The 26,391-nt window shown below is 37.3% G+C and overlaps 1 protein-coding gene across 1 annotated transcript in view; it reads right to left on the bottom strand.

Moving 5' to 3' along the window:
* Nucleotides 1–26,391, bottom strand: part of GPC6 (glypican 6) — a 1,175,593-nt gene that overhangs the window by 784,270 nt on the left and 364,932 nt on the right. The gene's annotated exons all lie outside the window — the stretch shown is intronic.

The following is a 26,391-nucleotide window of genomic DNA, read 5'->3' on the forward strand; positions in this document are numbered from 1 at the left end:
GTGATACCATTCTGGACAGAGAAGTGTAAGCAAAAGTACATTAAGAATTTTTGGTGAGGGCGGCGCCTGTGGCTCAGTGGGTAGGGCGCCGGCCCCATATACCGAGGGTGGATGATTCGAACCCAGCCCCGGCCAAACTGCAACAAAAAAATAGCCAGGCATTGTGGTGGGTACCTGTAGTCCCAGCAACTCGGGAGGCTGAGGCAAGAGAATAACCTAAGCCCAAGAGCTAGAGGTTGCTGTGAGCTGTGATGCCACAGCACTCTACCAAGGGCAACAAACTTTGGTGAGAGCCTATGTTTTCGGGACACAGATCCTGCTTCTTCTCTTCCCTTCCTTTTCTATGTCCTCCATCTCCCTCGTGCTTCTAGGAATTTGTATGTGACAGCAGATGTTTCTGCAGCCATATTGTACCCATGAATTAGAAACGAAAAAAAATAATAATAAAAAGGCATGTATTCAGACATCCTTGAACCACAAAACATATGTTTGGAGTTGGATGCATTCTGACTTTTTGTTCAGGAAGAAAAATAAAATACCAAATTTGTTTAAGCCACTGTTCAGTAAGGTTTTCAATAACTTGCCTATGAAAACAGTCTTTATATGGAGGTCTAGTGATTATGGTCAAAAACCTAGCCTGACACCTGTTGCTGGGACCCTAGGTCATTTTCAAATTTTATGGTTAGTCAGTGCTGCCAAATTAAGCTGAATCTTTGGTTGAGGGCAGGCAGGGGCAAAGAGACAGATGACAAAGAGACAGTCCGTCTCTTCTGGAACACAGATAACCAGGCATTTGTCCTGCCTGAGTTACAAACATATCAGAATCTATTCCATAGCCTCAAGTCTTTCAGCTCTGGAAATAGAAGTTCCCATTTAAGATCACACTTACTAATTCAACAATTAACTTAAAATAGTTTTTGTATCTTCCTTGAATGAGAGTAGGGGAAGGTGTGGTAAAGTATGAGCTTTCTGGATCATTTAATAAAAGTATACCAGGTAGTATTTTAAAGTTATCATGAACAAATAGTCATTTACATCCTCATTTAAAAACCACTGTTTTATATCTAGAGGAAGCAGGGGGAAATATGTGTTTAGTAAATGGAAATTATGGGTTCTTTCAACAGTAGGGTCCTAACTCCTGATTAAAGGCTTCCCGGGATGCAATTCCTCTCTAATACTATAGAAATTAGCAGCAGCAGCTGAAAAATTTCAAAACATGAATTTAAAATCCTCAAAGCAATGGAAATCATAATCTGACTTCCTATTCTTTCATTTCCTAGTCTTTGCCCTTTCCACTCTTGTTTTATTTTTTAAATTTTATTTCATTTACTTTTGTGGAAAAACCTTATTGGTTAAAGCTGGGAAAATGCCTCTTCAATGGCAAATGAGTTGTCTGGAAAAGTTACAAAACCTGGGTCAGGAGAAAAACGTGAGTTTTACAATAGTCACAGTGTCCCACAATCTGAACATAAAAAGACGGTCTTTCATCTGTAAAACTCAATTACCTTGAGGTACCGTTATTATTTTACTTCCCCATGTAAATTTCCAGAGTAATCAGTTTCTCACACATGACCCATGAGAACACAATAAATGCAAAGTTCAACAAATGCATAAGAAAACTTACTTGCAAATTTATAAATTGGCAAATGGAAAATGATTCGGCAGGTATCAGTTTTGAAAAACCACACTGGTCAACAAAATTTTATTCAGTCCAGCAAATGTGTCCCTCCTCGATATGACTTGAAGGGCTCATTACATTTTTATTTCCTGATTCGTCTAACCTCAGAACAAAATATTTTCAGTGTTAAAAATGTTTATTTTTATAAGTAGTCCTTTGATGTTTTACTCCTTGAATATGTAAATGATTTTGTATTTAGCAGAGACTAATTGATGTATGTTTAGGAAAATGATGCTTACCTCTAAGGGTAAAGACACAGTGATGGTGGAAGGGTGTGCCTTGGTTGTGTGCTGGTCCCTGTACATAGTTTACATATATGTGTGTACACTTTCATATACCCAGTGTGAGACAAAAACTTCATATATCCAATGGGAGCACCAATGATGTCCAGTGTCCCCAATGTCTAAAGTTTTGCATGGATAAAAGATTGTCAGAAGCATGGTAAATTCCTAAATTGATATCTCTAGATCAAATTTGAGGCAATTAAATATTTTAAACTTGATAATACTTTCTTTCTTTGGGGCTTAATTTTCATGAGGGTAAACAAGACAAATACTTTGTAATCTGAGAAGCTATATCCATTTCCAAATCACATTTCACAATTTCACCCTTTCCCCTTCTCAGACTTCACATCATCACTACAGAAGAGCTCCGTCAAGGAGTCATAACGTGACTGAGAAACAGAATTGCTGGTGATGTTTATCCAAGAAAGTCCCAACGAGGAAACGCTAAACTGAATTGCTCCATAAAACTGAAATCCTTTCTATCTTTAAAACACATCTATATATGAGTATTTAAAATCAATTACAATACTTATCAAATATCTACTATCTTCCACATGTGAAGACGTCTGCCTGCTACTACAGTAAGCGCTTGTGTGGGTAGATATACAGGAGCCAGCAAGGCGTGAGATGTCCCTTTGGGACTGGTGATCAGTTTAAAGAGATAAAATTCATGAAAAATATAAAATGAAATAAAAATACAATTTTAAGAACCTGGCAGAGTCATCAGGAAAAGCTTTGTAGAAAATACTAGATTTACACTAACATTTGAATGGAAAGTATATTAGGTTGCACTAGGGATACTATTAAAAAATATCACAGAGTTTCAACAGGTGCAGTGGCTCATGCCTGGTAATTCTAGCGTTTTGTGAGGCTGAGGTGAGAAGCTTGAGGCCTAGAATTCAAGATCAGCCTGAGCAAGAGCCAAACTCTATCTTTACAAAAAATAGAAAAAAATAGGAAAAAAATAGTCGGGCATGTTGAGTCTCTGTATTCCCAGCTATTCAGGAGGCTGAGGCAGGAGAATTTGAGCCCAAGTGTTTGGGTTTCCAGTGAGCGATGACGATGCCACCGTACCCTAGCTAGAGGGACGGAGGGAGATCCTGTCTGAAGGAAAAAAAAGGATCACAGAATGGGTGGCTTAAACAAAATTATTTTCTCACAGTTGTGGAGGCTAGAAGTGTAAGGCCAACAGGTCATCAGCAAGGCGGGTTTCTCCCTCTGTCCCCGGCCCACGACTTCCACCTTCTCCCTGTGACTACAGAACTTCACGTGGCATTCTGTGTGCCTTAATGAGAAATCTCTTAAGTAACTAATGTTTTGCCACATGCAAAATCAATGAGGTTAATGGGCAATCCAGTCACTAAAAAGAACCCAGCAAATTGAGGAGTGCCAGAATGACAGCAATACCTACCTTTTCTTCTGTGCTGCCTATGACCAAACCTAACGTCACGTGCATTATGCCCATATCCACACCTTGATTTACCTCTCACAATTACCCAGAGGGTTAGGCACAATTATCATGGACGTTATAAAAGAAGACTGAGGCTTATGGAGTTTAGGAACAATACCTCAGATCAGAGGTATGCTTCAGATTTCATATTACCCAGGGCAACAGAAGGAAGATTTGGCAAGATAACATTGCAAACTCTTCTCAATCATGAAAAATAAAAAGGCTGAGAAGAGAGAGCTGTGAATTTGCTGATTGTCTATTTCCATGGATGTACTAACAGCACAGCCATTCCATACATGCGTTATTCTGCCTCATTTTATTGTTATATTTAAGTGAAGTAACTTATTGAGTTTTATCAGTTGGGGTCCTCACGCATAGCTACTAAATGTGTTTTGCTCATCTTAACCTAATGTCAGGACAATTGGCTGCACGTCTAAGATAACATGTCTTTACTAACGTTCTAATAACTGAATTGGATCAACTGTATGACCTAAATTTGAGTCTTAAATATTTTTTTAAAAATAGATCTCGCTAAAAATTGAATTCACCACCTTAAAATTAGAGATGGGCCCTGTATTCTTTGAATAAAAATTGCACTACTGTGTTTCAATTTTCTAATGATGTTTGTTATAAATATTATAAATATGATCATTCAAAAATGTATGCATACTTATAAATGTCCCAGTATAGCAAACCACACAGTTCCAATGTTCAATATATTTGCCAGACTTGCTCTCTACATAAACAGACGGTGTGTTTCACCTTTGCTTGGAGCCTTTAAAGTCTGCTAAGCAGAACTCAAAGACTATCTAACCAGACTTAAAAACTCATTTGTAGTAAATGGATTCTTGGTGATAAATACTGATGACTTTTATAAGTAGATTTATTTTTTCTTTCTGGCTTGAAGTACAGTTTTCATTTCATATGAAGTCCAGTGAACTTTTCTCCTTTAACAAGAAAAAAATTTTCCAAAATTATGCCTGACTTACTCAATCTTTCTGCCTCTGCGTCTTTCCTGTGGCTGTGCCAGTTGGCACTGTACTGAGCTCTATTTTTTAATGGAAGACAAGTGGTTCCCAAGCAGCTGGGGAGGATAGACGGAAAGGTGGGACGAGCAGATTAGTCACGGGGACAAAATTATAGATATGTAGGAGAAATACGTTTCCAAGTTCTGGTGTTGTATTTCACAGCAGGGTGATTACAGTCAACAATATTATATCATAGATGTCAAAATAACTAGATGAGAGGATTTTGAATGTTCTCAAAGAAATGGTAAGTCTTTGAAGCGATACACTCTTTACCCTGATTTTTCCACATTGCACAGTGCACACATCATCCAAACATCACACTGTACCCCATAAATATGTACAGTTGTTATGCGTCAATTAAAAATAAAACATAGTCTTAGTCACTGGGGCCAGCAGAAGGCAGATGGTCCAGAAAAGGGCCGTACTCCGGACTCTGTGTCTATGCCTGTGTGCGGAGGTGTTAGAGAGACAGATTGAAATGAATCCTGTATTTTTTTGTTCCTGTCATCTTGAAAAAAATTTTGCTTATCCTTGCTCCCAAGGCTTGAGTTCCCTCACCTATCACGGGGCGGTTATCAGAGGATCCACTCTGTGAGAAGTTACACACCAAAGTGCTTAGAACAATGCCTTGCGCAGAGTTCCCAATGTGTGTTAGCAGATGATACGATTTTAAGTACGTATTTGTGAGCATTCTATAATGCAATGCATGCAGTCATGGAACACTCGTGAGAGGAGTACACAGAGAGCCACTTGATAGAAAAATAAGGCATGTTTTCATTCATATGTGGGAGCTAAAAACGTTGGGAGTACAGAATAGAATAAACCCTAGAGCTGGGCAGGGTGTGTGTGTGTGTGTTTTGGAAGATGGGATAAAGAGAGGTTGGTGAATGGATGCAAGCACGCAGGGAGAAGGTGTACATACCAATGTCAGTAGCAGACTGCAGTGACCACTGTTAACAATGTATGGTATATTTGTTTTTGTTTTTTATTAAATCATAGCTGTGTACATTAGTATGATCATTGGGCACCATACATTTGGTTCATAGACCGTTAAGAGCCAGGACTTGAAACATTCACAACACACAGAATAATGAAAAATACTCGAGGCGAACACCCCAAATATTCAGACTTGATCACTACGCAGCTTATTCATATTTGTAGGTAAGAAATGTACCCATATTTACAAATATGAGTATAAATTAAAATGTAAGAGTATAAGGCCGTGCACAGTGGCTCACGCCTATAATCTCAGCGCTCTGAGAGGCTGAGGTGGGTGGACTGCCTGAGCTCATGAGTTCAAGACCACCCTGCCAGAGTGAGACCTCATCTCTAAAAATAGCTGGGAGCTGTGGTGGGTACTCATAATCCTAGCTACTTGGGAGGCTGAAGCAAAGAGATCACTTGAGCCCAAGAGTTTGAGGTTGCTGTAAGCTATGATACCACAGCACTCTAACAAGGGTGACAGAGTGAGACTCTGCCTCAAAAAAATAAAATAAATAAAAATAAAATAAAATACATATAGCTTGGTTCCAGAGTTTGATAAGACCATCCCATCCTAAAAAATGTGGCACTGCATTTTTGAGCACGCTTACATCACTTTCCCAATTGTGAAGTCTAATCTGAATCACATGGAGAATATGTTGGTCGTCCAGATTCTCTTGTCTCCCACCCAGATGGTTCTGATTTGGTGCATTTGGGGTATGCCCTGGGAGTCTCATTTGGGGGGACACACACAAGTTATTCTTATCATCAACTGAGTTCAGGAAATACAGCTACCACAAGATTTCATAAAGAATAATACCATTTTGTGTGTTTACTTCAATAAAATCATAAACTACGCAAGGAATTTGGTAAAGATACAGTGTTCAGAAAACGTCCCCAGCCGCCCTTTATTAAGGTAAAGGCCACGTGAGGGCTGTGTGTGATGGACTGCAGCCAGGCCGGAGGAGATAAAGATGCAGGCACCCTCCTTCCACATCTTCCTGTTAGAGAGAGCTGAAGGGCTGTTATCAAAACAGGAATGCCACCCCACAGACTGGAGCCTCTGGTAGCCTGGTTCATGAGTAATTACACAGAGCAGCACACCAACACGCCCTCTGTCCCCTGCACCCCTCCTGTCCATGTCACATGAGCAAGAAATGAGTCTTTGATGCAATTAATCACCACCCCAACTATTACAGTGGCTGAATTCTCTATTCAGCAAATAGAACCTGAAGTAAAGGAAGCATCACAGAGATGCTATTTGTTAAACACTTATTGATTACACCGGGAAGAAATGATATCACAGAAAAGTACAGCCTAAAGAGATGAACAATAATATTCACTCATCCCCATACGGAAGGGCATGCCTTTGTTGGCAATATATGAAGAAAATGTCTAAGATGTCAGAAAGGGGGGCCATGGTAAGACGACTCAATTGCAAGGCAAATAGATCCTCTCCCACTCACTGTAGTCTGACGATACCTTTCATCAAAGCAACTTCTGCTTCTTCATTCAATCAATCAACAGTTCCTTTGGAAAACCACAACTAAATGAAGAATCTACCACATTGCTAGAATTTGGATGGGTGTCTGGTTTCCAGAGAGCAGCTTCAAATATTTAATCTGCTAACATTAGATCAACTTAATGGTAATTGAAAACATCTTTTTGAATAAATAAAAACACACTTTACTTTAAAAGTTTATTCATGATTTAGACCAACACAGATGTGGTTTAGAGGAATTCTACAGCTAGAGAAATAGAATTTTATGGGAAAGAAAAACACCAAAGAGGAAATGAACTGATATGATTTAAAGTAAGATACTACTACTATCGTAAATAATGTCCACCATGACTGCCTCAAGTAGAACTTGATTTAAAGCCAAACGAGGCCACTGAATTATTTTAAATTAGTTATGAGGCAGCCATACGTTGCAATGAGAACAATGTGTTAATCAGTCAACATTGCCTTAATGTTGACAAAAAGGTTGGTTTCTCTCTGGACAAAATATCTCAGCAATATTCTTATACTGAATGCAATATAGTATTCTGGTAGAGATAACTCTATATGATTTATGAAATTTTATGATATAAAGTCTAGCTATGTGAGAGAGTCTACATAAAAGTATAGGCTTTATAAAACACAAAGTCTTTCTGAATGGAACGGTAAGTGAGCAGTTCAGGAAATTTTATAAAGTATGGAATTCGTAAGGTTTATAGAAGTAAATTTATCATCTGATCCATATCACTGACATAGTGAAAATATTTGGAATGTATTTAATATGTAATTGAGCAATCATATAAAACAAAGCCAAATTCATGATCGATATTAAAAGAGGAATGTACTCTGCTATACCACAGAAACTTAAAATGGGAAATAAGTTCTAATAAAACACACACAGAGACTCTCTCTCACACCAAAACACATTGTGTATTCATATGCAAAAGACAAGAGCATTACAAAAGTGTAAGATATATTTTTATAAAAAGAGTACTATTGTAGAGCTAGGAAACACTTTTTTTTTTGTCTTTTAAATAATACACGTAGTCAACGTGATTTAATACACTAATACAATACTAATACAATTGTGTATTAATACAATAATACACTTCAACGTAGTGTGAAGCAAGAGATAAACAGAAAGTAGGATGACTTATTTATACACTTGGTGCACGCAGGCAAATCTTCAGATAACATGTTTCCATCCATCTCCTTCACTTACAAGGAAAATTCTACATGTTACCTTGCCAAAAAAAACCCTATTCAATCATCCTGTCTTCTAAAAAGCATGCTGCATATATACATAGTATATGTATCTATAGCTATGTGTACATACGCATACGTACATTTATACATATATATATGCAGCATGCTTTTTAAAAGACAGGACGATTATGTACACATAGCCATGTGCTACGTTAATGTTTCCATCACTGACAGATGTACATATGAATGTGGTCCCGTCAGATTGTAATACCATACACCATTGTGCTATAGTCGCCGACAGTATTCATCACAGTTACATGCTGTACCAGTGAGCAGCCTGGAAGCAGCAGGCTGTCCCACACAGCCTCGGTGTGCAGTAGGCTCCACAGTCTAGGTCTGTGTAAGTGCACTCTGTGATGTTGGCACAATGGTTAAAATCACCCACGGATGCGTTCCCCAGAAGGCATCCTCCTCATTAAGTGATGCAGGTCTGTAATTAGTGGCTGTTCCTGCTAAAACACACAAATCCTTATATGCTTTAATTTTAAAATATATACTGATGGTTTCCAGTTGATGGCATTAATAGTAAAGCATTTTCAATAAATCCTGGTATAGTTAATTAAAATATTTGAAGCATGATAAATTTGTGAAGTTATTTTAAGATTAAGACTTCAAGAATAGTGCCAGGCTTGAATTCTCAACCTCCTTCCAGGCAGACTGTAATTAGAGGCATTGAACTTAGTAAGGCTTCTTGGACATCTGTTTTGCTAAGCCCTCCTATAAAGCCTTGATCTTTGCCTCCCTAATTACACATTTTATCAAAGAACTTTGGCTACTCTTTCCTAAGCCCTGTAAAATGGGGGTGATTATGATTGAGATGAGTGAGTGAGGCTCATTTCATTGAGAAATTCACACTAGGACAGAATTGGTGTGTATAATTCCTGACTTGTAGTATATTTTTATGATCAACATAATAGCCTGTGATTTTATAACCGTATCATTTTCATCTATTTTACTAAAAGATCTACATGTAGGCATATATTTGCATACATAAAGATACACATAAGTATATACATGCAATATTTGATTATGTGCTTAATATTAGTGAAGAAAATTTAACTATGGACGTAAAGCAATCAAAAATGATAATTTACAAACATCAGACAGCATGCCATAGATGGAGAAAAGGTCAATGTCAGCTTTTACACAGTGCAGTCCTATGTGTCTCTGTGCGTATGGAATCTTTCCACTATTTTATCCCTAGGGAACTCAAACAAGACTAAAATTTGTACGTGGAATAGAAATCTTTTCATTCGTGAGCACACAGCTAGCTATTTCCTATGGTTAATTAACAATATCATAATTATTTTAGGACATGTAACGAATAAGACACCTTCTTTTTGGAAAGAATATTATGCATTCATATTGGGTATATAAATCATCAAAGCACATGTTATTTACATTGAGAGTAAATGGGTTACAGGTCATTCTATTTTATGATTTGCCTTCCTGAAATAATTTATCTAAAAACAAAATGTCTCATAAATTATCACAGAATGTTCTTCCCAACTCCAACAAATATAAACAATCTGGGTACAAAAAATATATATTGAAACGAGGGATCTCAGAAGTCCTGAGCTCTATTTTCTTATACGTAGAATGAGAGGATTAAACTCAGTGATTTCTAGATTGCATTGCTGAGCCATTTTGTGCGGCTGTGAGGGCTTCTTAATGTCCTCGCTGGGTTCCCAAGCCTCCGACCGACATGTCTGGTCATCCTGCTGTCCTCAGAGAAATTCCACTATATAATTGTTCGTTGTTGTTGTTATTAAGACAGTCTAACTCTGTTGTCCAGGCTAGAGTGCCACAGCGTCAGCCTAGCTCCCAAAACCTCAGACTCCTGGGTTCAAATGATTCTCCTACCTCAGCATCCTGAGTAGCTGAGACCAATTTTTCTGTTTTTAGTAGATGTGGGTCTCCCTCTTGCTCAGGCTGGTCTTGAACTCCTGAGCTCAAGCAATCCACCCACCTTGGCCTCCCAGAGTCCTAGAATAACAGGCATGAGCCACTGCACTGGACTTACAATTTCTTAAATTATGTCTCTTTTTTTCGTGTTTTCAACACGTAAATACTGAGCACTCATTATGTTAAGAAGTTTTTGAGCCCTCATGAATAGAGTGATGAATAAGGAAGGCCAGAGCCCTCTTACAGAGCTTAAAGATTTAATTTTAAGAAGGTTTACATAACTAAAGGCATTGGAAAACGCTTGGACTATATACTTAATCTTCCCTCTAACTTTAACAACTTTAACAACTGAATTGCAATTATTGGGTGAGTTATTAGCAACAGGTAAGTTGCATCACTAAGATCCACAAAAGGATTTTCTCCCTTTGGGTCTCCCTGCCATCCTCCTCAACGTGTCTCCAGTAACCTCTGCACTCTTCTTTAATTCTTGGATGACTTTTAAATAGTTCCAATTCTGAACATAAAATTATTACAACATTTTTAAAGGTAATATAGTTCAAAGGAGTTTAATGCATTCAATAAATCTCAGAGGAAAAAAGAAAAAACACTCCAAGTATGGAACCTGCAATGATGTGTTATTTCCTTTTGGGTACGTGGTTACACACTAGAGAATAATCATAGGATTTTAGTAAAGTTAATAATTACTTACAAGTTGTTTTTTTTTTTTTTTTAAAGAGGGAGCAAGTCAACGGTGTTGAAAGTTCATGACTAGTTCTACATACCTCATAAACGTGTTCTCAGATTGGTTGTGGGAATTGTGGTTTATGTTACTTTAATCTCTGGGTATTCATAAAATGGTATTTGAAGGGAACACTTGTTATTTTAAGAAATGACTGATATATTATTTAGTATGGTTCTTTCCTGTGCATTTTCTACTTAAATTTGAGGGGTCCATCTACATTGTGTGTGCTTAGCAGAAAGCACTTCTTACCCTCTGTATAGCCCGGTAATTGGACTCTTTCAGCCTTAGAAGGTATTTTATAATCTGATCAGAAACTTAACCACCTTAGAGATCTAAAAATAGAGCTGCCATTCAATCCTGCAATTCCTCTACTGGGCATATACCCAAAAGACCAAAAATCACATCATAACAAAGATATTTGTACCAGAATGTTTATTGCAGCCCTATTCATAATTGCTAAGTCATGGAAAAAGTCCAAGTGCCCATCGATCCACGAATGGATTAATAAATTGTGGTATATGTACACCATGGAATATTATGCAGCCTTAAAGAAAGATGGAGACTTTACCTCTTTCATGTTTACATGGATGGAGCTGGAACATATTCTTCTTAGTAAAGTATCTCAAGAATGGAAGAAAAAGTACCCAGTGTACTCAGCCCTACTATGAAAATAATTTAGGGCTTTCACATGAAAGCTATAACCCAGTTACAACCTAAGAATAGGAGGAAGGGGGAAAAGGAGGGGGGTAGAGAGAGGGGGATTGGTGGGATTACACCTGCGGTGCATCTTACAAGGGTATATGTGAAACTTAGTAAATGTGGAATGTAAATGTCTTAGCACAATAACTAAGAAAATGCCAAGAAGGCTATGCTAACTAGTGTGATGAAAATGTGTCAAACGGTCTACGAAGCTAGTGTATGATGCCCCATGATCATATCAATGTACACAGCTATGATTTAATAAAAAAAAAAGAAACTCAACCACCTAATCAGAAACTTAAACATTAAAATAGTGTTGGCTGTTTTTCTACCAGCTATGGTCCCCCCATCCACCCAATGTAAACTTTACAAAATTGTTCCAATTTAAAAACAGACTGGTATCAGTGACATGCTAGCATATATAGTAAGTTATGAACAACTTCTCTTTGAAAGGTAAAGACTGTGTATTTCATAATCACTTCCGATACACTTTCCTTAAAGTATTCGATATATCCTCTCCACCTAATTTACCACCTGATCTACCATCTGCTGAATTATATAACAATTCAAATTGTTTATTTTGAATGTGCCAATTAACTGTATTTATTCTGTAAAAAGGAAGCAAGAATAGAAATGCTTTGCTGAGAGGGATTATTAATGTAAACTCTTAACTGTTTCATAAAACAAGTGACAAAGTAGACAAATTGCATAGGTGAGGAAAAACAATCAGAATGTATTACATATCCTTATTTACATGCAAGTACATATATACGTTGAAATGATCCTTCTTCAAATACTGAGGTATCTATGTGCAGAGATCAGGATTTTACAGCTTTCTCAATTAGAGAATTTCTTTTCTTAGAATTTCTTTTTAACTTTGTTACTACTTATATACTACATGCCAAGTACCGCATGTTGCCTATGTTGTCAGCTCATTTAGTCACTGCAACAGTGATATTAGGTGTTTCAGGGAGATAATTTTGGAATTTCGAGAATCTGATTTTAGAGATTAGAGTCAATAAGAGAATAAGCTTCGAGGGACGGTGAGGAGGCCATTTGGTACCCAATAGATCCCTGCGTTCATGTTTACACATCACACAACCAACCCTATAAATGGGTAGACTGAGGTCCTCACTTATAAAAGGTTGTTTCAGGAGTTTCAGGGGAACCCCCAAAACTTAACCTAGTTAAGCATATTTCTTTTGCAGGATAACTATGTTGGAATGTTGTGTTTGTGAAAGCATTTGTGTCTACTGCCCAAATAGGCCATTAAAAAAAAAAATGGACTGGGAGAGGGAAGAAAGGCACAACAGGGATGGCTGATGCACAAATCGCCTACCATAGCTGCCTTCTTCATTTAGTATCTATGAGAAAATGTCATACGCGCTTTTTCTGCACCAATTGAAAGGATCACTTAATCTTTGTTTTTGCTTCTATTAATGTGGCAGATTACATTTTTAGATTTGTGTATATTGAACCATCCTTGCATCTCTGGGATGAAGCCCACTTGGTCATGGTGAATTTTTTTTTTTTATTTTGATGTGAAACTGAATTCAGTTTGCTAAGATTTTATTGAGAATTTTTGCATCCATATTCGTACAGAACATTGGTTCATAGTTTTCTTTTTTAGGTGTGTCCTTTTCTGGCTTTGGTATCAATGTGTCATTGGCTTTGTAGAATGAGTTGTGAAGTCTCCGTTTGTTTTGTTTTGTTTTTGAGACAGAATCTCAAGCTGTTGACCTGGGTAGAGTACTATGGTGTCATAGCTCACAGCAACCTCCAACTCTTGGGTTCAAGCAATCCTGTTGCCTTAGTTTTTTTCTATTTTAGTAGAGACAGGGTCTTGCTTTTGCTCAGGCTGGTCTCCAACTCAGGAGCTCAAGCACTCCATCTGCCTCAGCCTCCAAGAGTGCTAGGATTATAGACGTGAGCCACTGCGCCGGGCCAGGGAAGATCTCTTCCTTTTGAATATTATGGAATAATTTCTACAGTATAGATAAAAGTTCCTCTTTTTAAGTGTGGTAAAGTTAAGGTGTAGAACCATCTGGTCTGGGACATTTTTTAGTTAGATTTTTTATTGCTGCTTCTATTTTGGGGCTTGATACTATTCTATTCAGGAATTCTATTTCTTTGTGAATGAGTCTGGGGAGGTTGTGTGTTTCCAAGAAATGGTCCTTTTCCTCCACGGTTTCCAGTTTATGTGCATACATTTTTTTATATTATTCTGAGATAATTCTTAAAAAAATAGTAATCTAGTACCCTTGGTAACAACCTGGATGAAACTGGAGACCACTCTTCTAAGTGAAATATCAAAGGGATGGGAAAACAGCCTATGTACTCAGTACTCAATTGGAACTAGTCAATCTACACTTCTGTGCACATATGGAAGTAAAATTCAATGGAAATCAAGTAAGTGAGAGAAGTGGGGAGAAGTTGGGTAAACTCACACCTAACAGGTGCGATGCACATATTCCGGGTGAAGGTCACACTTATGACTTTGACTTAAAATGTACAAAAGCAAATTATATAACCAAAATGTATGTACCAATTTAATATTCTAAAATAAAAAATGTCATCAAAAATCATGTAATTGATCTCAATAAAAGGGATCAACATAAAAATCAACAGATAGGGCGGCGCCTGTGGCTCAAAGGAGTAGGGCACCGGCCCCATATGCCAGGCGTGGTGGGTTCAAACCCAGCCCCGGCCAAAAACTGCAAAAAAAAAAGTTGATGAAAAAAATCAACAGATATTGCAACTAAGAATTCCTCATAGAATCAAGTTATTTTCTAACAGGATGATATGCTAACTTTGGACAGCGTTATACTAATTTTAAGATTATATGATAATTCATATAATTATTATTTGTAAATAACATCATTTGGTAGTTTAGGAAGAAAACCTGGCTGAGGTTAAATTCTAGGAAATATCAATCATTTACCAACGTGGGATATTTTTATTGGTCTCCATTGATTTCTTAGGAAATGAAGTCTTGAAAAACATTTTTAAGTATAAAAAGTGTACAATTTTATTAAACATCGGAAGGGTTGTTCTGTTTCATCCAGCGTCTACAAATGGAAATGCACAATGATCAGGGATCTTATTCATACCTATGATATGATGGGTAATACATTAATATAGTACTAAATGTAGATGATGAATCATTAAATAATGTATGAATGGAAAACAGATTGTCAAGCCAAGTATATTCAAGGAAAAAAAAGAAACTGATGAGCAAGGTCAAGAAAACAAAACAAATATGACAAGATACCTCACTTCGTTTTGAAAAAAGTCCCTCTTTGAGATCTATTTTTTTTTTTTTTTTGGTAGAGACAAGAGTCTCACTTTATCACCCTCGGTAGAGTGCCATGGCATCACGGCTCACAGCAACCTCCAGCTCCTGGGCTTAGGCGATTCTCTTATCTCAGCCTCCCAAGTACCTGGGACTACAGGCACCTGCCACAACACCGGCTATTTTTTGTTGTTGTTGTTGCAGTTTGGCTGGGGCTGGGTTTGAACCCACCACCCTTGGTATATGGTAGGGTGGTGGCGCCCTACTCACTGAGCCACAGGCGCCGCCCCTTTCGTATCTATTTTAATTAAATAAACAAAATGAATTATGCTTTAATAAACATATTTTTTACTTGTAAATATTTTAATAAAAGATCCTCTATAGCAGTCTTGTCTTTAGAGCAAATAAAAAATAAAAATCAAATAATTACATTCTTTGAAAAATATGCTGTAGATTGCTAACATTATAGTACTTCAACCACTGTTTGGGGACTCCGTCTACAGCTAATGAAATAACTCTAGCTCACATTGATTGAGAGTTTATGATGTGGCAGCACTGTTTGGTCACTGCATTTAATCGTCATTACCACCCAAGGAGCTAGCTGTTATTACTATAACTAATTTGAAAATGAGAAAACAGAGGTGAAAGGAAGTTAAATAAATTTGCCCAAGCAAATCTAGGGGAGTCTGTACCCAGATATCTGAAAACTCACTTTCTTAACCACTTGACAACCCTGACCGTATTATATATCAAAATTTGGACAGACACAACAGAGAGTTTTCTCTGACAGTAGAATACTACACTTTATGGGCAGTTGTATTATAGTACAGTTTTAAAATATTTTCTGAAAAGTAACACACACCGATTCACTGTATCTAGAAAAATAACATTTATGTTAAGATGGTAGTAGAGAGTATTGAAGTTCTGACACTGTTTCTGAGAATTCACTGTTTAATCAAAAAATATTATAGGAGGAAATAAAGTCTATTTACTCTTTGAATATAAATCTACACCGAGACTGACAGGTTTATAGTATTTGAGGTTTTTGTCCACGGTAACTGCCAAAATCAGATTGATGTGTGATCTGGTCAATTGCCCACCAATTGTTCCAAATTGACTAGAACCCAGGCAATTTCTACATTTTATAGGCCACAATGAAGAAACATCATTTCTGGGTCCGACTGCAGATGAAAGGAGCAAAGTCCGCATTGAGGGTGGACCGGCCTGCTGGTAAGTGAAAGCTGGCTGCATGGAAATTCTAAACAGCAGAGTGAGATGCGAGGCCTGGAAGTGAACTGCTAACAAATTCCCTCCCTTAAATGTCTCCCGCAAGGACACGCTCCGCCTGATGGCCTTGGAGGCGGAAGCAGAAGTAAGTCCATACAGTGAACTCATCAAATAGTAACAACAAAGCCATCAACATTGAAAGGCTATGTGGCCTTTCTACAGAAACAATGACCAAGGACTGAACAAAGAAAAGTGACACCAGTGGAATCTGTGTGTATGTGCACACACTCACACATGTGCATGTGATGGGCTTTCCTATCTGTCATAGAAAAAAATTGGAAGACAATTAATGTGTCAAAACTCTATATGAAGAGTTCTAAAAATGTATATCATTGTAGCACAGAACTTGAATTTTTTAATTTTTTTTCACAGCTTTTGGCCGGGGCTGGGTTTGAACCCGCCACCTCCAGCATATGGGGCCAGTGCCCTACTCCTTTGAGCCATAGGCACTGCCCCAGAAATTGAATTTTCAATATTCAGACTCTACTGACTCTCGGCCTCCTCAGCCTTTGAATCCATTCCTAGAGCCCAGACTCCCTCAACTGTTATTCCTAATAATCCACAGACTCACTTAGACTAGTGGGAGGTACAAACTGAACTTAATGCAAAGGATGTGATAATTATTGTTGCTATTTTACCTATATGTCTTTGCAGTGTTAGCAGTTCGTAGTTACTGCAGCTTGAGCCAGTGGTTATAAAGGAGAAATTGCGAACAGCAGGGCCTGGGCAACGCTGTGCCTCCATTTTGGTTTGCCTCTCTCTTGGCCACTCTTTCTGCATGTTACTAGTGGCTGCCTTGATGGCTGAGAGTCAGTAGAGTCTGAATATTGAAATTCAACACACACATTACAGAGTAAGTGAGATTCCAAACAGACAGAATTCTACTGTTCATCATTATCAGGTTCCACGTGGAAGAAAGCAAGGAATGTGCAGTGTGTTCCAACACGACGGGCAGTTAGAGTTCTGTGTAGACCCTGGTACCTGGGAGAAGCTTCCCTCACTCACCTTGTCTTTAACTGCCCCAAAGAGCGTCATCTAAAAAGATGCTGTTTGTTAGGTAAAAGCCCAAAGTATAGTTGAGCCCTTCACCCAGGAAGAGTGCCATATCTAACAAGCACAAACAATGTAACCTAATCACTTGTACCCATACAATAATTGGAATAAAAAGAAAGAAGAAGAAGATGCTGTTAAACTTACAAACAACTAAGCCCAACACATACACACACACATTTGCATACACTTTTTATTTAGGCACGGAAGAGAAAGAATGGTGGAAAAATGCTCTTTTTTCTCCTGATGTTTGCCTTAAATACGGACAGACTTTCCATCAAAATGTATTATTGTCTTAATCATTTTCTTCATCTTCTATGTATTTACAGCAGTCTTAGACTTTCTGTTTACCCTCCTCTTGGAGCAGAGAAGCTCAGATTTTTGGGGCCCTCCATTGCAACCTCAGATTTCTAGCAAGTACTTATTACAGTGGAATTCTATCCCCAACTGCACATTCGCCACAGGACGTGTTTTATAATGTATTTTAATCTAGAATAAGCCAACTGTAGCAACTCATTGTATGCTTTAAACTATTACCATTACCATTTTGATTATTTTATTATTATAATTAAAAGCACCTACATATGTGACACAGTGACTTATTTATTATTCTTAGAATAAACACAAAAATAAAGTTACCTGTTGTCTGGAAATTTCCACTAAATTACGTAAACAACAACAAAATAAACTTTTGAAGCAAAAGTACTACTTTGTTCTGCAAAACTGATAAACTACTTACTTCATTAGACTGTGGTCTTTATTTCCAGCCCAAAAAGGCTCATTCTAATTTCAATAAACATGGATAGAACAGGAATGCCTGCAATGCTTTTAGTGTTTTGAAAGCATTGTAAAACTTCTCTTGGAATGCTAAAGTGATTTGAGGCTCTGTAGTAAGTTCTTTTAAAGATGAAATACACCCATATTTTCCACATGAAAAACATGAGGGAAAATATACTTCTTTTTCTATTAATCTTTGGGTGATATATACTCAGAGAACTTCTTCAATGGTAAGTAGTATAATTAATAGGAAAAGGAGTTGAGTTTCACCCAATATCAACATGTAATAATGCAGCTATAATTCAATTGTCAAAGTTATAATAGCTGCCAAAAAGAAGTCAATATCATGGTCTAAATTTGACCAAAAAATAAGTAAGAATTTTATCTTATGGAAAGGTTTCTAAAGTTCCTATAGCACTTAAGTGAGTAATGTCTTACATATTTATACTCATAAACATGTTCACTTCATTTGCAAGTGGTGAGATTTTATACTCTTTAAAAGTGAAAATCTTTTGATAATTACAAATTTATCTAATTCAAAATGAGAATTTTGATAAAATATGTAGTTTGGGGCAACAGCTATCTATTGGGGTTTTTTGTTTATTTTCTTTGGAGACAGAGTCTCTCTCACTCTGGCATATTGAGTAGAGTACTGTGGTGTCATAGCTCATAGCAACTGTAGGCTCTTGGGCTCAAGTGATCGTCTTGCCTCTGCTTTTCTATTTTTTTAGAGACAGATCTTGCTGTTGCTCAGGTTTGTCTTGAACTCCTGAGCTTAAGGGATCCACCCACCTCAGCCTCCCAGAGTGCTGGGATTACAGGCATGAGGCACAGAGCCTGGCCACAGCTATTGATTGTTACTGGTTTGGAAATAGTTATAATTTCCTGCAGGCCCTGTCTGTCCCATCATAAAGATATTGACAACTGTGGTGAAACACTTCATACTTACTAAACTAGGGTCTCAGTGCATTAGTGTGGCATAAAATTCATCAAATCATTTGCAACCAGCATTAACAAAAAAAATAGAAAAAAAAAGTCAGAATGTATTACACATAGTACATGTAAATATATTTTTCATGAAGCTCTTTTCAATTACATAGTATGTTTTATAACATATATATTATGTAAGTATCATAAACATATTTGTATATACATATGAGTATATATATGCATGTGTATATGTGTATAAATGTATCCTTAATCCAAGATTTATATCAAAGTAATTCATTATCTCCTAATATATCTCCTTTGATTATTGCTTATCTCCCTGTACTAGAATATAAGTGTTCATTGTATCAAGTAAGCATCATAGTAAGTGCCAGTGAATGTTCACTGAATAAATGAATTCCTGACTCCACACAAGAACACACACATATATTTTGGGTTGTAATGTAAAATATATTTCTTTCTATAAATTGGTTGCAAAAACATGTACAAATATCACTGATCAGACACAACCTCTAATCTTTACAAAGGCATTAATCACTACTGTCCTCCCTTCCATCTAGTTAAAATCGAACCTTAAATGTTTGTTCCATAAAATCTACAACAACATATTGTAAACAAATATCCAAAGGGTTCCCTCTGCATGGAAGACACTTGGTATCTTGAAATTAGTGGCTGAGCTAGGAAGTGCTCCAGATGGAAATGACACATCTCATGCATTCACTTATTCAACAGCCACATCATGGACTTAGGCTAAGAGCAGAACCCCGCACAGGGGAAAGCCTTCAGGAGAGCAGAACTAAGGAGCAAAAGGAAGGGACGCACCCAGCAGAACACACGACACCACCAAAATTAAAAAGGAAGCCAGACTCCCAATTGTGGTTTTCGCTTTTGTATCAGAAGAGTCTCGTGAGTAGGAACAAAATGAGTTGACACACCAGTTTGAGGTTATTCCAATAGCAAAGTGGGGAATAGGTGTGTGGAGAGTGGAAGAAGAAGAAATGGAATCCAGGACCGCCAAGTGAAAAGAAGAAAATGACCTTAAACTTCTAGGAGAGGGAAAGAACAGGAGGATCTAAGCATGACCGGGGAATGTCAAACAGGAGTTTTTAAGAGACCAATAGGGCAGCAAAGCCAAGGCCAGGTGGGAGAGTTTCCAACCTACTGGCAAGCAGACTAGGTAGGAAATTGCTACAGGAACCCAAGTTAGAGTCAGGGGGGAAAGAGGAGGTAAGGGAGTCAACGAAAAGGACTGGATCCCAGAGAAAGTAAGATCAGGGGGATTAGGGCTATGGAATATGAACATGGTTCTCTCGCATAAGGCATCCTGGGCCCAAAAAGGATGTATCTGGCCAACCAAGGATTTGTTCTGCCATTTCTCTTTCTAGGGATGTGCCCACTGCCCATTAAAGACAAATGCTCAATAACGATGAGGGTGGCTTCACCTGCTGCTGGAATACAAGCAGAAGAATCAGCTGTTGATGAGAAGCTGATGAAGGATTTGAGGCGAGACCCTTTACAGTCTCTTCAATACACAGAATGTAAGCTGCATGAGAGCAAGGACTTCACATCCTTTCCTGCTGTGTGACCCAGGTCTTGGCTCACAGTGCCTGAAAGCAGTAGGAACTCTATAAGTGGCTGGAAAACATTATAATCCCCTCACCTGGAGAGTATCCATGTCTGAACCACGGTAAACAGCAGTAAAGGTGAAAATGAAGGCATGCTATTTCTTTTCCCTCCTACACACTTGAGTTACTTGCAAACCATCACTAATGCATTAGCTATAACCTTTAGTCCTAAAATATTTTTCTAGTAACTGAGAGACGATTTTCATCATTGAAATTTTATATCTAGTTATTTTATCTCCAAAAGCGAGTTTTGTACAGCAACAATAATAAGCTAATCAGAGAGTAACAGACATATAAAAGATGTATTCAGATGTCCCAGCCAAGTAAGACTTTATGACCCAGAGGTTGTAAATTTTAAAAGTTTGTATTCATAAGAGCGTAAGCTATGGCTTCATAATTAATTCAGATTATATCCAGGATTTCTTAGTCATTCAGTCTGAGAAGGCACAACAAACCTTTTTCCCACTGAAAGTGTTAGAAAATGAAAAAGTAGAAAACATTAGATTACATGATCCAAAAAGTAAATTCTATATTCATTCCAATGTTATGAAAAATAAAACGGAAGCCAAAAATGCAAGTACAGATATCCAATGTTTTCAGACCTTGCTGAATATAAGTTCATTTATAAAGTGGATTGTTTACAGCAGTGGTTCTTAACCTTAATGCTGAGATGTATTTTCATTGTTACAAAGGGGTCACGACCCACAGGTTGAGAACTGCTGATTTAGAGAATTAACAATTGGCTTAAGTAGGAATGCCAGTTCAGAGTTCAGTTTTTGCGTGTTTCAACAGAAAAGTAGCAGGTAGCTCACAAATGAAGCTAAGAATGGGATCTATTAGATTGTGTATTATAATGTAGTATTGTACATTAGTTTAACTTCCTATCTAGTGAATAAGTCATCCCTTACATTGAATCATTATTTTATATCAAATTTAATCTAGTATGATCAGTTCATAATCTCAAAGGGCTGCCGAGCTCATCCCTGGACACTGTAGATATTTTGTGCATTGCTCCGCGTGTAACTATGTGTCTTTTCTGCACTACAACCTATTCAACCTGAACGTGAGGTAACCATGTAATTTCTTATTCAAACAGGAATTCTTTTGTAAGATAAACATCAATTGATAATTACACAGACATAAACCATGCCTGTCCAGGGCAATGGATTGTCCTGCTTAGCTACATTCTGTGTCACAACACAGAGTTTCTTTGGTCTTCCACATGACTTTGAAGCACTTGAAACCACAGCAGCCATGTGTCTGATTTCCATCCATCCATGTAACAATTTGAATTCAAAGTCCATGACCTTTCTGCACATGATGCGATAGGAACTGGCTACCATGCAGTCCATGGCTCGGACTGTTTCCACTCGAATTGATGTTTCCCTTTAAATAAGCTTCTTGGAACAAGACATATTAATCTTAATTGAGCTTGACAGGTAAATAAAGCAACATGGAACTTGACTTCTTTTGCTCTAATGATGACAGCCATTAGCAGGTAACATTTACTGAGTACTTAGGTATGTCAAGCTCTGTATTAAGCCATGCTGATCTCTGTAGCTGGATTTATTTATCCCTCTCAATCCTACCCTTATCCCTTTCCTTTACAGATCTGAAAATTGAGGCAGTAGAAGGTTAAATATTTTGTTGGAAGTCTTATATAAAATATATGATGATGACACTCTATCCCCTCTCTTTTTCACTCTATCAGTCAACCAGTATTTATCGAGTATCCCTTATGGGCTAGATTCTGTGTTTGTACCACCTAAAAACATACAGGCATACGTCAATAAAGATAATACTCCATAACTTGGAAGGCAGTTCCATCCATAAGCAGGGAGAGATTCTCATTGTATGCATGTGTGGAGTGAGCCAGGGGTTCACATATCCACACACCCAGGGTACTAAATTGAGTTTGGAGCAAGGTATTTGAAGACTGGTTGAAAATGGTCACCAGGTGATTCTGATATAGCCACCACACCGTATAGAAGTCATCAGATCTATTGGACTAAAAAAACAACTGTCAAAGTCCATGAGTTAAGTGTGGTGTGATTTATTCTTGGGTGAGTCCATAGAGAATCCTGAATATCCTCACCTTCATTTCAAAGGTTTTAATACATTTGAGTTTCTTGCAAGAGATGGAGATTAAACTCGACCATCATAATTTGGAGTATACTCCTCACCTTGATGTTTAAGTACCATGATTTTGTCTGTATTTCCTCTGGTATTCTTCATTTTCCCAATTTTCAGCAAAGATTATGAATAATGGCTTTACTTTTTTTTTATTAAATTATACCATTTGACATATTTTCATCACACTGGTTAACATAGCCTTCCTGGCATTTTCTTAGTTATTGTGTTAATATATTTATATTCTACATTTAGTAAGTTTCACATGTACCCTTGTAGGATGCACCATAGGTCTGGTCCCACCAGTTACCCTCCCTCCCCCCATCCTCACCCCTCTGAATAATGGCTTAAACATGCTACAAGTTTTAAACACTATAACCCTGTAGACACATGTATTCCCACAATCCATTGCTAACTTTTCACTTCACCCACCTGTGAAAAGATAGTAAATAATAATACATAGTTAGCTTTCCTTGTAGAATAACTGTTCATCTTCTGGCACTTAAGACATAAGGAAAATAATGCCTTATTTAGAAGAGAATGTTTTAAAACTTAATTCTACCTGGTAACTTACTCATTCTCTCTAAATAGCCCTCTCATTTATTTATAGTTATAGGATTTGTATTTCTGGGGTGTCAGGGTACCAGATACTAAATTATTAGGAAACCAAGGCTAATACATATTTTACAGTGCATCGTGATCTGTTAAGAAATCAAATGGATGAAGTGAGCTATATCATGTGCAGTTTCCAGCTGGAAGACCTGACTCAGATGTAGACGGGCATCCTTTAAGATTACCATGATCTTCTGTTTACTTATGAAGTAACAGGAGCATGGAATAGAAGGTGTTAGATCTAGGATTCAAACCTAGTCCCTAAGTTTGAATTTTGAGTCTGAGTTCAAAATCCAAGTTCCTGAAATGACAAAACCTCATGGAGTTGAAATGTAGTAGCGATAGAGTTTCAACTACGTCACTTTACAAGTACATCTGTTCACACGTTGATTGAGTCATTCATTCAGTAAATTTGGATGTCCTCCAACTGTAGGATGGGTGCTAGGCTAAGGCTAGACATTGGATATCTTCATTAGGAATCCATATTTGAGAAATTCTAACTTAGTGGACAGTTGTTTCCCATTCTCTACTTTGGGATATTACTCTTTCAATGTTTTTGTTCATTTTTTGGTTATGAAAACAGAGCACACTTTTATCATTGATCTCACAGCATACTTTAGTTTTTTCAGTAAGGTTGGTAGTACTGATGACAGTGGTGGTGATAAAAAAAAAAATAAAAAACCTGTCCAAGGAAAGAAAGGACCTCATTGTATATTCTCATTCAAAAAGGGTTACCAGCTTCCAAATGTTGTAATTTGGACAATAAAAAAGAAACATATTTATAAACAGTCTGTGGCAGGATCTTGTAAGCTAAGGACTGTAGATCTGCAGCTTCCTCACCTCCATGTGTCCATGGAGGTAGAGCCTCCTTCACCAAATTCCCATCACAGCCACCAGAAACCACAGGGCATGGCAAGGAAGATGCTCAGGTGCAATCTCTTGAATTAATGAACAAAGAATTCTCTGTTACACATAGAACGAAGTGAAATGAGCCTATGCAATTGTGCCATTGTCATTCCAATTTGTTGATAATTTGTAGTTTCTTGGCTGAGTCCTCAGTTCTGTTGAGTCCCTAAGACTTCTCAAAAAGGTGAAGAAAGTGCATTTCCTAGTCTCAAGGACTTAAAGAAAATTCAAAGAGAAGAAGCATCCCTTTTTATTCAAAGATTTTTATGAACTTTATAGGTTCCTTCTTTTCTCAGGATTAACAGAAGAGTAGATATGATTAGGTTACATTGTTTGCACTTGTTAGGTAAAGTCCAAATTGTATTTGAGCCCTTCACCCAGGAGGTGTACTTTGGAGGTTCTTGAAAAGGATTGACACTAAACTTGCTTGTCTATACGCTACAGAATGTACTCCCACCCCACCCCCATTTGAATATCAAGGATTTTGACTTTATTTTCCTGGCATTTGCCCTAGTCCCAGTTTTTTACAGAGAAACATGAGTAATGGTTTTGTTATCACCTTGGTTTGACTGTGACAGAGTTCACAGGTAAAGGTGCTCAGTCCACTGCATTCTCCTTCTCTCCTCACCCCCCTTTGAGAATACATTCTTTAAAAATATAATCTGTTTGGTGTATCCACACAGAGAGATATAGTAGTATCTCCACTGTTGGCCACCTCCCTACATTCCTCCTTAAGTTGCCCTAATTTTCAGAGCCTGGACATACACCACATGCATGTACATATCAGTATAGTAGGCCTAGTTCTTTATGTTGACCACCGGTCCTGTATGTGGACCAGTTTTCATTACAGTACCTTGGGGGATCAACTTACAGAACTCTAGTGTATTAGAGTTTAGAGTCCCCCTTATTATAATAACTATCCATCTATTGGCATTTAAGATTTAAGTTACATGTATGCATGCACACAGAACAGTCAGCCTTGAAATGCATGGGATAAAAATCTTAATCCTACTTCACAGTTAGTTTTACCCAATTGGGAGGCAGAGCAGTACAGTTCTGACCAGGACACCTCATAAAAATCATGTAACTTCTCTATGCTTGGATCTCCTCTTCTGAAAAATGGGACAATAATAGCTATCTACTTTGATATTATGAGGAGTTAAATGAGTTAACACACGACAATCTCTTAGAGCAATGACTTGCATATAATGAATGCCAAATATATTAAAGCATTAAATACTTAACTCATTGAAATAATAAAATATATGCTTGCATGTCTAAAAGTCTTCCTCTCAGTGATATAATGTGGTTCACAAGAAGTTATCCTGACATAGGCCTGTATTGTATCAATGAAAGGTGATTTTCAACAAAGGGTGACATATTTACATATATAGTTGGTGCTAAGTATATTTCCAAATTTTACATGTGATCTATTATAAATTGAAAATGAGGGCTTCTTCACATTTCTTAACATATATATGCATAAAAATTATTTTTTGTGACTTATTTTGTCAACAAGAGATAAAGTACAAGCATTTAAATAGCGCGTAAAAATGAAAATAGGGAGAGAAGCATGTCATGTGTGTACTTGGGTCTGGTATTCAGATTTTATGCTTTGCATGGTTTAGTAATACTACACAAAAGTAAATTTAACAGAAAGGCTGATGCATGATCCACAGTTCATCCTATCTCAATTCCTCCAAGATTATTTGCAAGTAATAATTTAAGTTTTTCACCTTCTCTTATATAGAATGTCAAAAAGTTAGTTGCGAAAGAGTTTTCTAAAAAATAACAGCACGCCCAGGAATTGGACTTTCCTAGGGTCTTTTCATATTCAAGGTTAATGTAAAACTCTCCTCCCATTGTAAGTGGCAATGAGGGATAATCAAATTGCACTTCAGGCATCTCTATTTTAATATTTCATACAAGTTCAGTACAGGGTCCATGAAAACATGACGTTTGCTCAGTTTGAATCAAAAACGCTATGTGCATTGGTTTGAAAACTGCAAAACTGTCCTCCAGGCCCACTGTGCAATATTTCTGGCATTAAAAGTCTAGTTTTGCCTGAGAGCTCAAAGCCATTAGTTTAGAATATTTAATCCTTGCCATATAACTAAGATTATATTCATGATTTAAATTAATTTCTATAAACAAAACGAGGAACGGCAATGTACCTTTTCCTTTCCACTTATATTTATTTTTAAATGAGGATAAATTTTATTCTCTAGCCTGA

The sequence above is a fragment of the Nycticebus coucang genome, chromosome 15 (genome assembly GCF_027406575.1).
Source record: "Nycticebus coucang isolate mNycCou1 chromosome 15, mNycCou1.pri, whole genome shotgun sequence".
NCBI lineage: Eukaryota > Metazoa > Chordata > Mammalia > Primates > Lorisidae > Nycticebus > Nycticebus coucang.